General features: G+C 39.2%; 1 protein-coding gene across 3 annotated transcripts in view; it reads right to left on the bottom strand.

Annotated features, from left to right (window-relative positions):
• The window catches only part of CUNH4orf19 (chromosome unknown C4orf19 homolog), a 43,894-nt gene that overhangs the window by 28,308 nt on the left and 129 nt on the right, over positions 1 to 15,457 (bottom strand). The gene's annotated exons all lie outside the window — the stretch shown is intronic.

Genomic DNA, 15,457 nt, shown 5'->3' with positions numbered 1-15,457 from the left:
GAGTCAGTCAAAAACTAACTTAGGTAAATGGCTTAATAGTAAAGATTGTGCTAATAAAGGTAAGAAATGTATTTTGCTGAAGGCTATGAAAATTGTGGAACTTTGAAGAATGGTATTTCTTTTCCAGAAGATGTAGTAGAAAAATGTTCTGAGCTATAATGAGTTGAACATGATGCTTCTATTGCAACATTAGAAATAATTGAAATTACATAAATTTGTGGTTGAAAGAATCCCAATGTGCTTAGCATTAGGTTATGTATTTGGATAACATATGCAGCCTTTAGGGCTCAAATTTCAGAGTGGGACTTGTTCATCATAGTTCGTAATTGTGTGAAGATTATACTGACACGAATGAATGAATGGGGAACAGAAGTGAAGTGCTTTGGATGTCATTTTGAATACTCAATGCTAGCAGACACAGACTTGGGAGCAGGTTTTCCTTATAACTTTTGTTATACGCATATGTAAAAGTATATACTCCTACTAGCTGTGTTTAGAGTGTGGAAAGTCCTACACTATCAAATTTCATTTTTAATAGTGTACATTCCTCCAGAAAGATAAGTGAATAACAGTGGCCGCTGCTTCTTTCTCCTGCTTTTGGTAAGGTACATCCTCCTTTTGAGAATGAGTTTTTGTTGAGAGAGTGGAACCAGGTTTTCTCTTACTTCAGAAGTATGAAACTGAGTGGAACAAATGGATGACCCTTATTCTGTAGCTGACATACATTTAGGTAGCTCATCTTACATCAGTAATCAGTATAATCAACCCTTGCTAAAAATTACACATATATTTATTTTACAATTTGTTATAAAATATTTGCACCCACAGTGTGAACACCCCTGTCACATCTAGGGGATGGGGGTTGTAATCTTGGGGAGTTTGGCTTCCTGGTTTGGCATTGGGGCAGCGAGAGCACCTAGTCCTGGAGAGCCAAGGCTGGAGATGGTGTCAGTGAAATGAAGCGTTAGTATGAGGCATACTCAATGCTTACTGCTTTTCCTGAAGTTCCTCAAATTGTTTGTGGGAGGTGTAAAGCTGTCCCCAAAGTTCAGTAAACCCCATTGCTGAAATATTCAATGACTCTACACTTTTCTCCTTCTGCTTTCTGTGCAGGCAGCATGCTGTACAAAACAGACCAAGACCAGACTGCAGTGGGGGAGCTCCTCTGGGTGAGAAACACAGGCACTTTTGTTAGAATTTAATGTGCACGTAAGGGCCAAAAAGGCACATAAAATCCTGCTGAAGCTAGCTTCTCCTTGTCCGCTTGAAAGCTCTAGCTGCAACATTGGCAGTATTGTTATCCTCCAGACAAATAAAAGCTCAGGAGGAGGTATCAGCAGTGAGTCCTCTAAGCAAGGAAAGCAAAGACGAAGATTTTGAAAGTCGTTTCAGTAAAGCAGGCAGCAATGAAGAAGATTTTCAAAATGAAAAGAATTCCCTAATGTGATCTCTAATGCCCTTTCAAAGGGGGTAGCAAAGGCGTTTTTCAGACAAACTACTGCAATTCAATTAGACTGACCTAATTTTTATTTCTTCTCTTTCTGCTGCAGATTTTCACACTGATACAATTTAGCTTTCTTAAGATCCTGTTATGGCTTGGATGGGACTTGGGTTACAGCGCTGTTAATTGAGAGAGTTTAAATACAGGAAATGTTCCCTGAATGCTTGCCTTGTCTGTATGCTCATTTGAGCTAAGAAAACTGAAAAAGCACTTTTTTTAATTTGGGCATGTGAAACATTTTAGAAGGAAAGTAAATGCTGTTACAGCCCAGAGCAAATGCTACTGGGTATGATTTATGCAATATACGTACTTTTTCAATTTGAAGGAGTAGAGGTTATAGGCCCAGTCTTCTATATTTATATCATTATCTTTGTGCTGACTGCTCACAGTAACATACTAAGTGGCACAAAATTCTCACTAAACACCTATAAACTCAGTCATGTGCATCACATCCTACAGTTAGCACAATTGATTATGCAGTTCAAGAAATAGAAATTTATCTGGAAATAGAAATTCTTACTGGGCTTTCTTCATCAGCTTCTGTTTTCTTTATTTAACCTAATGGAAAGCTGCTTAAAATTGCATTGACAACATCAACATTTGGATAAGATTATAAAGTGATGGTTCTAGGTTCCAAACCTTTGAAATAAATAGAAGTTCTTTTCGAAGCATGAAATTAGTTTTTCTTGCAACCCCTTCCTTAATTTAAAATTGCTAATCCTATAAGACTGGTAGTCCAAGCATCTACTTAAGACTAAAGCCTACTTTGCCCATGGAAATGGCACTGTTATGAAGCAAGAATAAACTAATAAATAAACAAATTTTAAATCAATACATCATTCTTATGTACGAAATTGCTTCAGTTTAACTGTGCCAGTGCAACACCATCCTTCTTTTAGAGCTGTGTGTAGTACACGTTGGTCTTTCCATGAGCTGCTCTGGGCAATGGTTTTGCAGCTGAAGCAATGCTACTGTGGCATTTAATACAGGTTGGATTGTCACATTTCCAGTGCCAAGACACCCCTGCAGTGCCCTGACATGAGACTGCCTTCTTTGCCAGGTGTTAGACTTGTAGTCTGCATATGCAGGATTGAAACCAAAGGAATGGTTTTAAATGGTGAGGGAGATTCTCACTGTTTGCAGTCTTTGATCACTTCATCTGTAAAGAAGGTATTTATTTCTCTGTTGTAGTTTTAAATTACTAGCTGGTATGATTTGTTTGTATTCCAGGGATTTTAAGCAGACAATGCAAAGGTTATTATTACGCAGTATTCCTTTTGATTTTGCACTCGCAAATGCTATGTATCACATCTTGAATGAGATTTATTGAAATTTTAGAGTTGCTGAGTGTGCTTAAGTCTGTAGAAAAGACTCCCTTTTTCTGCAGTGTAATCAGATATAACCTTTATCAGTTCTTCAGTCATGTGTTTTCATTCTTTCAATGGATGGTTCCTCAGCTTTGACAAGACCTATTTTTTTATTGTTAAAATCCTGGAGCTCTGTGATGCATCTCAAAGCAAATATTGATGCATTGTTTTTCTTTGACAAATCACATTTGACTGAGGGCGTAAGTGATCTATAAGAACTAAGAATAAGTATTATCTCCAATAATAAGGACCTTTTTTGTCTCAGCTGTTTAAGCTTTTTCTCAGGTTCTGGTTGCAGGAATGGTTGTACGGACTGGGGACACTGGAGCCTGTGAGGGTCTGTGCTGTCCCCTGCACTGCAGTGTTCTAGGTCTTTTGGTGTGGTGATTCACCATATACACTTCCCAGATTTTGACATCTAGAGACATTCCTATTTGTTGTATATATTTTTTCAAATGGCATGTGTTAATAAGGATGAGTGGGGAAAGGTAAACGTGGTTTACAGAAGCTACAACAAATGTAGCTTTGTTCTGGTTGAGAAAACATGGTTTTCTTTTAGTTTCTTTTTAAAATTCTTTGTGAAAAGACCATTTCCCCTTTATCTTGACAGCATGATCTTTGTGGTGATCTTTAGCTATTTGAGAGAGCTTGGAAGTTTTTGGACCCCTGGAAGAAATATTAGGGCTTAGGTTTTTTGCTCCTTGTCAGTCTGCCAGTTTGATATCCAAAGAACTGAGCTACTGTCCCAGTTTGGATCACAGTGCTGGTAAGATTAGATAGTGAAGTGACAGGAAAGAGAGTTACTTATTGAGACCCAGATAGCTGCTAGATTCCATCAAATCATACCTTGTTCATGTCAAAAAGACATCAGAATTCATTGCAGCTGGGATGGACAGGCAAATCTGCATAAAAATGTAGTCAGTGCTCTCCTAATCCTTCTTCTATCTGATCGAGTTTCAGTCTACACATCTCATTGTGATGAGGTGAGGAAGGGGTCTGAAGGAATAAGATATTTTTGTCCTTTACAGGAAGGAAGGCTTTTTCACACTGGCATATTACCTTCTGGAATCCTTTAAGTGCTTATGTTTTTATTTTCTCTGTAGCAGAACTTTCTTGCAAAAGTGACATATGATTGACTTGCTGTGTAGTTTCCTGTTACAATTAAATTTCTGTGATGCTGAACTGCTGCCAAGAGCTTCCCCTTTTCTCACCTATTCCTTGTCCTATGCTGTATGTATTCAAAAGGGAAAAGTGACTTTGAAAATTCGCAATGAACAAAAGTGCTGAAAAAACACCGATCTGCTGTGGCTGGAGTTTAATCTGAGCCCATAAAGTGAGAGCTGGTGAATCAGAGGTCTTGACATCCGCAGAAACCATTGCATTGACCTAAGACAGTTGGAGCTGCGGATGTCTGGAAGGTGTCCACTTGGGCACTGGCTCTGAGTGCGGCACATAAGTGGCCCCCAGCAATGTGGTGGGGAGAGGTTTTCCCCAAAGGTGAGAGGAATCTCTCTGCTGATTTCCTCATTTTTTCCTATAACAAAGGTTGTGTTTATTAGTTAGTTCCTTATTCAGGTGCTGTTTAGTAGTCAGAAGCCAACATGGGAGTTTGCAAAACAAGCCTGCAGTTTATTCTGTAACACCTGTGCTTGTGACGTTTTCTTAAAACACCAGCCCTGCTGAAATGTGCTGGGAGAGGAGAGTGGAAACTCTTTACTGTTGTTACCTCTGGAAAGAAGTGCATTGCATGTAATACTATACAAAAGGAAGAAAGCTTGGCTAGTTCAAGCTATATTGAAAGATCCCTTTTTCTTTTTTTTTTTTTTTTTTTTTTAATTGAATATTTTTTCAGATAGTAGAAAGCTTTTCAAACATGAAAGACTTGTGGAAACTTGGGATATCAGACTTGGGAAAAGGATGTCTCTGCAGGCAAAGCCTAAGAAGAAGGAAACAGGTGGCAAACATTAATATGAGGGCAATTAGCTGTGTGGTTTGGGTGGAGCAATGACTGGGGAGGACAGCTTTGTGATTAACAGGCCTGACTAACTCCCAACAGTTTGTTTGGGGCTTTTCTGCTGGCACTGCCTGTCTGTGCTCTCTGTTGCTCCAGCAGTGGGTGTACTGCAAGAGTGGTTGTGGGACATAGCTCCAGTCCAGCTTCAGCAGCAGTGAAATGCCACATCATGGCAGAACAATTCATAAAAGCCCTACCTACCTGGGATATTGGTGTTTATTAGGCATAAGACTTTGCCCAGAAAAATCTGTTTAGCTGCCTTAAGTCCTATTACTAGACTTGACAGCAGCATGCTGATAGCAGGTCCCTTCTGTTTGAGGAAGGCAGCTTGACAACCACATTGTCCAAAGCAACTTAAGGTTTTCAAACCTGGTGTTTTCTTGATCTTGAATAGTCCCTGTTGCTCCGTGTGGGCTCTGAGCCCACCTTAAGCACAGCACAGACACTGGAACCCACTGCTGTCAAAGCCATATGAAGCAGTGGTCACCACAAGTTGTGTAATAACCTCCTCATGTCACCCATTGCTTGGGATTTCAGCTACCTGCAACTATGCGCCTCCTAAACACAGTGGGGTTAAAACTTGAACATTTATTTCTCAGGGATAATGTATTCCCTACTAATAAGCAAGATAGAATTGGGTTGTGCCTCTTTATTCTCCCAAAAGTGAGGAGGTGCCAGAAGTCTGGATCCAGTCTAGATGTGTCTAGGTAATCTATAAATGTTTAAATATAGTATGTGTTATTAGGTGTCTCTGGGACAGACAGATCAATGAGACCTTTATCACTTACAGTGCCTGTAGATGCTGCTGTAACACAAACAAGAAAATGCTGCAAAAACCTGATGGTAGCTCAGAGACAAGGCACCTATAGGTCTCTTTATATGGAGAAATTCTACAGGAAGGGAGGGGGCAAAAGACCTGAAGTATGATGGGACCTGGGTAATCGTATGCTGTGAGTAACAAACACCTTGGAGCCTTCCAGATGTCTCACCTGGATGCTTCAAAAAGGCCATTCATGGAAAGCTTTGTAGCAATCAATTGCAATCATTCTTCCATAAAGAAACCTTCAGGCCTCCTGGAAAGCAAAAGAAGTGCCTGGAGAAAGTAGGAGGGTAAAGCTCAGGCTCTGGTACAGGCACAGCTTTGTTAACAGGCCTTTCAAAAGGGCTCATTGACATGAGTGCTAAATCATGTTTGTGTTGCATTTCACTGGACTAGAATTACAGTGTTTCTCACTGAGAGAAAAGAGTATTGGCTCAGTAAGGAGAAGATTTTCTGAAATTAGGCTTTTCTAGCCTTTATGATGGATGCTCTAGCCTTTGTTTTCCACATAGGTGTGTTATTTTTCTCATGGGAGGAAAGTAGCAAAAGATCTCTCTGTGTGGGAAGGAGGGTGAAGCTAGTTCTGCAAACATGCTTGTTTCAAATACCACCCTAGAGAGAGACTGCAGATTTTTGGAGACTGAGTTCCATGTGGTAGGTGGGAGGGGATTTCTGTGCTATTGATTAATTTCAAATTGTGTGGGATTTTCCTGGCATAAATGCATGGGGTCTTTGCCAACTTAAACTTAATTTTCCTTCTGTCAAATGAGCTGCAAAAGCTGTGTGATGAGGAAGTTTTGAGGATGAAGGACTCCAGAATCTGCAAGGCTTGATGCAGCTAACCTTTCCATTTTGTTTGGGAGAAGGAACATGATTTTTCCTGGGAAGTAGTATATTTGCTCATGTAGTTTCTTTTGCAAGAAGCTTTCTTTTCCAGAATCTAATTCAGGAAACCCTGTATATCTTCTGGAGCACAAAAGGCTTTTTTGTATCTTTGGATAATATGTTCCTTACTGGGAATGCCAGGGAGATGAGGAAAACCAAAACAACCTGAATAAAGTACAAATTCTGCAGGGTAACAATAGATTTGCAAAGGTTGGGAAACAGGAGGCCAAATCTAGAAAACAGAAGGCTCTTGATGGACTCAGTCCTTGTGTTAGAGAATTTGTGCCAGCATCTAGGTGAGTTTTTCAGCTGTGTTAGCACTGTACTGCACAATGAGCAATGTGGACAGAGCAATATTGCAAGCTGTAGGAGTGTGAGAGAAAGTAGAATTGAACAGGCCAGAAACAAATGTGTTGTAATGAACAAAGAAATTTCAGTCTACGATTAAATTTTTTTCATGTCAAGAGCAGAATGCAAATCTAGGCTCTTTCATGGCACGGTACAGAACAGTACAAGCCATGTAACACAGAGCATACCACTGCTGGTTTTTTTGTCCTAAGTGTACTTTGGAGAAATTCAGTCAGGTTTACTTTATCCTGACAAATAGTCATTTAATGCAGCTGTTACAGCAGTGTAAACCACAAATTTGCAGTAAGTTCTTCTGGGGCTCATCTCAAAAGACGGGTGTTATGAAACAATTTTTTTTGCAGATTTGTCTATTTTTTGCATCAAACTAGAATGATACAGAGAATGAAAAACAATTTCGAAAGATTAGAAGAATCAGTGGTTTGCAAACTTTAAAATTGTTTGACAAAGGCAATTTTAACATGAGTGGCAGCTTAACAGGTTTAAACAAATCATCAGTTTTAGTGGAAAACATGGAACTTTAACTCCTTGAAGGGCAAACAGAACCCACAGGGAAAAGAGTCAATGTTGGTTTCACTATTTCAAAGGAAATTTAGGTAGATAGAGGAAAAAAATGATTTTGTGTAGCTGGAAGACTGAAAACTCTTTTGGGAAGACTTCAAGTTATAACTGGATCTTCAAATTGGAACGCAAACAGAAAGAAAAGATACTGAAACCCTTTTATAAATAGCTTGAGTTTGCAAGAGTTACATCATTGGGTTTGTTACTGCTAGGCCAAAGTGAATCCTACACAGAGGAGTAGGTATGACCCACAAAGCACATGCTATAAATTCAGAGAAAACATATATTTTCCTGGCAAGACTGAAACAGAGGATGATTAATAAACAACTTGGCCACCTGCCCAAATTCGTAGCTCCTAGCAGGTCTGAGAAGCAGACAGCTATGATGCATAGGGCACAATGTTTGGGCTAAGGCATACACAGAAGGATGGAGTTGGAGAGGTAAAAGTAAAACCTGGAGAATAATATACTTGGTACAGATGAGTTGGGTTTGAAAGAATAATTTGACTTCGCTTATCTTAAAAACAAACAAACAAACCTCACACAGTTGTCCTGCATGGAGACAGTGGTAAAGATAATTTTATCACTTTCCTCATTATTCCTTATTCCTGCTGCTTTTTAATTGGATCAGAACATGAAAACCACACAAGTAATATAGCTTGTGTTGGAACACCTGGAGAAGAGCCTTTCCTCAGCAGAAGAATTTTACATATTGTGGGAGCAAAATTAGATTGTTCTGTGAGCTAAATAGTAATATTTTTAGTTATGTCAGGTATTGGTGATCCACAGTTCAGATGCCTAGCATGTGGGGGCACCAAATGTTTATAATCAGGTATTTTGGTGAATGGTTAGGCTAGGATATGACTGGCTCAAGAAGTTATTTCTGAGATGATTTTGTAGTCTGTAATCTAGTACTGCTTAGACCTAGTCAGCTATGGGAATGTTTGAGAAGGATGAACTATGTACACTAAAATTAGGAAACTTTCTAAAACAGCATAAGCCATATAAATTGGTTTCTTTATCAGATTATATCTGTGTCTGCTCTCAGATCAGAGAAAGTTATTCATTTACCTGATGCATTTCTTTTTCCTTCATCCTTTTTTTGGGGGCTGGTGGAGTTGGGGTGTGTCTTTTCCCCCAGTTTCATTGCTCAAGATGCTTCCCCTACACAATGCTCCTACCTAACAAGTACGGGAAACGTACTGGGGTGCATTTTTTAACCTCATTGTTCCTGAACATTTCACATAAAGAACAGTCAGCAGAGAGTAGAAAAGCATGGTTACAAAAGATTGTGAAAATGGATAACAAACCTTTTAAAACCGAAAGATACAGAAAACACTAGAAGTCATGCTCAAAAAATCTTCAAGCAATGACTCTTATACAATACCTTAATAAAGACCCTTTTATAGATATCACTTTTTCTCTTACATGAATTCTTTTTGATTCAAAGGGGTTTTATTTTCTTTTAAATACAGCTCTTAGATTAATATGTAAAGCATAGAGATCATTTAATCTAGAGCTGTTTAGAGTGTGGGTGAACTTTTCTGTTTGGTTATTTTAAACCGATTTCCTTCACAGACATTGAGTGATGATGGGTGGCTAAGAGAATGATTAGACACAACAATTTTGTGGACAAGAGCAAAGAGCTTTTACGTTATAATTACAATAATTATTTCTCAGAACAAAGTATTGACCACGGCATTAAAAAGGTCCAGATGTGGCTAAGATGTGGTAATGATGAGATAGCAACTGCATTTCTGTAGAATTATTGAATTGCTGATCTTGATTGTATTTGCAACCTTTTTTAGTCTCTTAGTAGAACAATACTTGAAAGCTATAGTAAAGTATTCATTGCCTTAAAAGACTTAGTGTTGTCTGGCATTGAGCCAGTTTAATAATCTTTTTTTTTGGTTGGTTTTTTTTTTTTTCTTGCTGTGTCTTTTAATCCTGTGCAAAGGAATGAACTGTATTCACCAAAATTATCAATGAAGATTGCACTATTAGGTCTAACTTGCTGGACTATGTTTTGGCTGTGGAGTTGCTTGTGATGCTGTATGCTAACAACAGGCTGACATTTCCAGCAGAACTGCTTGTTCCAATAACTATAAACGGTGTGTTGTAGGTCATGCTATCATAAAGCAAATACCTGCTGTTTGCATTGGAATTTTATTTATAGGTCAATTTAGCATACTGCCCTGTGACAAGAAAGTTATTGACACTGGGTTGGATTTTTCAGTTATGTTAGTATCTAGAAACAGATTTGACTATTGAAGTGTTTGGGGGACTTTGACTCAAATTCTGCCTCATACACAGAGCCAAGGGGCTGATTTAGCTACTTGCTTCTCAAACCTGACCTTCCCCCACATACAAAATGTGGGTAGTTATGTGCTGTGGGTTAAATAGGTGCTCTCTCACTCTGGACTGACTGAACTCAGTCCAGCCACACTGATTCAGGGGTGCCACTGTAAAGTTTTATTATGGAAGGATGGCAGGGAAATGAAACAATGCTAAGGCTGTGGTTTGATAGTGCTGGTACTGGCTGTGAAAACAGTCCTAGCATCAAGCTCTTTGCCCTTGGCTTTCCTCTGTTTTCTTAAACTGTCTTGGAGGTCTTCTGATCATCTGTGCACTAGCAAATCCATATGTTTGTACTCTACATAAACATAAAGCAAATGGAGATGTTTTTATAGAAGGTGAGCATTAGTTTTTAATGTATATTGGTAATTATGGATTAACCTTTTGTCAATCTGTGTGCATTCACACAAAGCAATAGAAAATACTCCCAAGTTATTTTAATTTAGAAAGAGATGCTAAGGACAGAAGTTGAACATTGTACATGGCAATAGCTCCTCAGGCCCCTGGTGGCCTTCAATTCAGGGCTGATGAGTGTAGTTTTTGTTTCATTTTGTTTCATTCATGAAAATGAAGTCTTATGGTATTTTTCGTCTTTATCCCTTTATCCGCATTTTTCTCTGAAATGGTGCGTGGCAGTCGAATCTGTATCTTTTCTGTGCAGACACTGCCTATTCATTACTAATGTTCAGTGGAGACACGCACGTACGCTGACAACAAAATGCAGGGCTGATATCAAGCCGTGCAACATCTGCTGAATTCACATGGGGAAAAGGAATATGAAAACAAATACACAAGGGCACAGCTACTGAGATGGTAAATATTGTTTTTTCCATGCCACACCCAAACCAAAAATAGAGACAGAGAGGCCCTTAACAAAGCTTTATCCAGGTTCCTGACAGCTGACTGCTTGTTTTCCACCGAGTTATAAGTGAACAAGACTGCCAGCTTACTTCAAAAGCATGAATTAGCCTGAGACTTATGCTTCTTTTATGAGTAGATCAGAAGTAGCGGAGAAGAATAGCTCCATGGAAATTTGTAGCGTTAAAATCACACAAATGCGGTTGCTATTAACGTTGCACACCATAGAGGAGTAAGAGTGAATAACACTTCTTTCTGAGGAAATAAACTGCTAATGTGGTGGAGCAGCATGGATTCACTGGCTGGGCATGAGGAACCAGCAGGCAAGGGAGCCCAGACTGGCTGAGGGCTGCAGCACCAGGACTGGGAGGTACCCTGGCACCGTGGACCTGGGTTTTGGTGGGGTGTTCTTCTGCACAGCCCAGCTGTAGAAGGGAGGGCGCAGCCCCGAAGGGAGAGGGGGAAATTTCTGGGTGGCTGTGTCAGGTCATAGGTAGTGTTTTCTGCACCCTAGGCTGTTGCACAAAGCTCCGGTGCTTAATAAGGTAGATAAAACTGGGCACTCCCAAATCTACTGCTGATAAAACAGTGTTTCAAAGGGGGAAGTGAATGTAAGAAATACGTGCCAGTCAACAAATGCAGTCATTGCAATAAATTCAGTGGGGAGGGTATGTAGTCAGGAGAGGAACAGACCCACAGTTTTGAGGGGTCCTCAGGACTGTGGAAATGTGGCTCCATACGGTTCATTTGGGTCACTCCCTGCCTCTCCTGCCCGAAAGCTGCCATCAGACTCTGTATCAGGGTGCATTGTAAGAGGACATTAATGCCAACCTGCCTGGGCAAAGTGCCTTAACATCCTGATGCACCTGTCCTGAGCATGGGAGATTGGACGTGAAATAACCTATTTTGGTATGGTCTGGAGAGCTTCTGTCCAGCACAGGCAAACCCATACTGCTGCCACGCTGTTTCTGCTGGCAACAAGGTGCTGGGTAGCACCGGTACCACTTGCATCAGGTTATTTCTTTTTCTCCTGTCCTCTGTCGGCAGTGGGAAGATTTGATACTGTTCCCATTGGAGCCAGTGTGAAAAGTTCCCAGGTTGGACTTCACGTTGAAAGGTTTTTCAGTCATTGAGTGTGTGTTATTCTTGAATGGGACACACTTGTCCTTGTTACTCAGTTCTTTCTGAAAAGCAGATTGCCTGTTATAGCAATGCATTGGACCTTGTTTGCATAAAATCACACAATTAACTGCTCTTTAATGGAAATACACAAATATATTAAATAGTTGGGAAGTGATGCAAAGTTGGCCCAAGCCCAGCTGCTGGCATTCAGAAGAGTAAGCCCCAAGGAGAGGGCTTACTCCTTCTTGCTATCTTAAATGGAAAAGTAACTCCTGTGAATTAATAATAGAGTATTCAACCAGAAATATTTTTCTAACCAGAAAGCGTCTGTGGCTTTGCAGCAAACATCTGTGATTAAAGTGAAAAATAGAAATTAAATAAACTTTTTTAAAAATGGCAGACAGAAAAGAGTCACACAGACAAAGAAAATTTTTTTCCTGCTGTAAGTGATTAAATGTTTAGTTTCCAAGCAATGTATTCAGTTCTTTATAAAATTTTGAAGTTCTTCCATATGTCTAAGTGAAAGTGACTCAGAGGAGAACTCACAGGAAAATTGCTGCCTTTTTTTTCCTTTTTACAGCAATCCCTTTTGACCTTTCTACTGAAACTCATTTATTTTGTCTGTTTTGATATCAAACTTCCAATAAGTAAAACTGCATTGTGTTTTATACCTATTCTTAGCAATACATCCTGCTTGCCCGCACTCTTCTGTAGCTCAGCAAAAATCAATGATTTTCATGCACCACTGCTTGGCTGTGAAGTTTTGACATTGCTTCTCTAGCATGATCAGGTGCTAAATGAGGTGCCCCTGGTTAAGGAGCAGTGGGGATTTGGCCCCCTGCTCTGGTTAACCCCGCCCTCTCCATCACTATAGTGTTTTGTGGAAGTCATAGGCATACTCTGCTGACAGGTGACAATACATAATCCTCAGAAAAACAGGTCTGAAGGAGAAATTGTAACTTCCAAACAAATATTTATTGGCTGACTACATTTCATTGTGTTTCAGTGGGTCGAGTCCCTGCCACCTCAAGTCTTTTGTGAAACAGCATCAGTGGAAGATGTAGACAATGCTGAGGCCATGTTTAACTGGATGATGTGCAAACATAGCAGAAGACCATCCCTTCCTGCAAGATGTGAATAAAGGCTTTCCTTGGCTTTCATTCAGTAAAATCTGAGAGCAAATACTTTTAGAAGTTTGTTTCCTTGAGCTCAGGTACAAACAACAGGGCGGTTCAGAGAAGGACCTCAACGCTCACAAATGTTTACCTTGCAGAGTGATCACTTTTAACCAGGCTTTTCAAGGAAGGAAGCCACAGTTCCCTTCACCTGAAGCTTTTACTCTGTCTTCCCACCTACCTAGAACTGTGCAAAAATCAACAGGTTGGTGATTTTTGATATTAGCCTTAAATCTGGTACAAGTTCCCTGAGATCTGCAAGCTTTTTGGAAGATCTGGGTTGGCTTTTGACCAATGCTTGTCTTAGCTCTGGTTTTGAAGTAAAGAGAAAATTATTCCAAACTTCTGGTAGTGTTTTCATTTTTATGTTTGCTTGACTTCTCCAAAATTCAAGAGAAAAGTTCTCCCTTAGGTTTCCAACTATCTCAGTTTCCAGGAACTTCTTTTTTTGGTTATGAGCAGGAAATATTTGATTTGTGTGGCTTCCCTATGAAACAACACTACATTTGATTCTACACTGAGAATAGATTGGTTTGTTTCATCAGAAAAAAAAGAAAAGCAGTACAAATTCCTTTACTAAGTGTAAAATTGTGGGTATAAAAAACCATTTGAACTACTAGTACTAGACAGCAAATATCTCGTTTGTATTCCTTTCTTTAGGAAAGGAGTGAAGGCTCCCCGTCATTCAATGACCACCCTACCTTTCTGGTCACAGAGTAACAGTGTGCATTGTACCTTCCACCCTGTGTAATGAACATTCAACAGATTTAACTACAGAGCTACCAAGAGCTGGTTTACCGTGACACACCCAATTCGTACAAACATTTCTTAAAAGAGACTGGCCATGACAGGTTTTCTTGGTGTTCCAGGTGCAACATTCCTCCTTGGTGAGAATCTGTGGTTGACTGTTTTTTGGGAACTGGTGTGTTCCTCTCACTCCCCTGAGATTTAAATGTAGTTTAGCAAATAAGCCCCTTATCTACAAGAGTTTCTAAATAGATTTTTGTAAGTGATATAAGTTCCGAGGTCAGTTATAGTAAATTCAAAAGAGTTCTTTAAAGTGAGGTGGCTCCCACCGGCACACCTGTGAGCGACTCTGTCGGGAGGTTGGTACAATTAGCTTGATAAAAAGACACTTGATGTCTCAGGCTGATCTAGGATGATCATATTTGGGTCTTTGACCTCCTCAGCATAAGACCCTCTAGTTTCAAGGTGGGCATTCTGAAAGTGAATAACAATTTTTTGAAGTACCACCGGTAAACTTGTTTGGACTCAAATAATGACAAAACTGTTTTTTTTTTTCCCAAAGAAAGTTAAAAACTTACAAAAGCAAGTTGCTTCAGGTGTAATTATTCTCTACTTCTTTTAGTGTCTCCTAGCATTATGTGTGAAGAAGAAAAAGAGATGTGTTTTATAGGATAAACTTCGAAAAAAATGCAGTCTGTCACCCATCCATTGTAGGAGCAAAACAATAAACACTGCTTGCTGCTTTTGTGCACTGGGAATCCTTAGGGAGTGCAAATCTTATGAAGCATTAGCAATCTTTTAGTAAATTTAGATTCTGTAGCTCTTTAGAATGTAGTCTTTAACTGGATTCCTATAAAGAGATTAAAATGCTGAGTATTTAGAACACTGTCTGAACACAATTACAGTTTAAAGAAAAATCATGATGAGAAAAAGATCTTTGTAATGAAAATGCTAATGCTCTACACTGGAAAACTCCTTCAGCACTAGTAAAAAAAAAAAAAAAAAAGGACTCCTGCAATATTGCCAGCAATTGTTGGTTAAACTTTATCACTCCATGTGAAAACTGATATGCTTTAATGCAATTTAAATTATTGATTTAAACAAACTGATTTTAACTGTCTTTCCTCTGAGTCCCTATTCTGTAATTTTTTTTCTCCTTTTATGGAGCACTAGTACTCCCCATCTGCCTTTCATTTGCTTTTGCAAGATTTTATTTTTAAATGCACCAAATCCTAGGAGGGGAGACCAGAAATCGTGTAAATACAGCGAGGAAGCTGAATCCATTAAAATACACTTTCATTTGAGTGACTAAAACAATGTGCAATTCATGATATAAGTAAAGTCAGAAGAGTTCTAAATCTCTTCGTTTCAGATATCAAAGGCATATTAACTCCCCCTTTGCCCCAGATACTCCAACACAACCATTTCACTAACTAAGAAATCTTAAAAAAAAATTACTTTTTAAATACAATTGGCTTAAAAAGGGTTTTGTTTGGATTTCCGCTGAGCCAACTGTGTTTCTGATTGTAAAAACAATACTACTCTACAACAGGTGGAACAAATGAGAACAGATATTTTCAGGATAAAGCTCTTAGGGTATTTTGAAAGGTGCAAAAGAAATGGAGTGCAAAATATGTCTTGTAAACAGTTTCTCTAGAAAGCACAATGTTACAAGTTTAAAGGAAGA

This window comes from Myiozetetes cayanensis, unplaced genomic scaffold (genome assembly GCF_022539395.1).
Source record: "Myiozetetes cayanensis isolate MyiCay16 unplaced genomic scaffold, myiCay2020 scf7, whole genome shotgun sequence".
NCBI classification, from domain to species: domain Eukaryota; kingdom Metazoa; phylum Chordata; class Aves; order Passeriformes; family Tyrannidae; genus Myiozetetes; species Myiozetetes cayanensis.
This window is presented reverse-complemented; position numbering and strand designations above follow the sequence as displayed.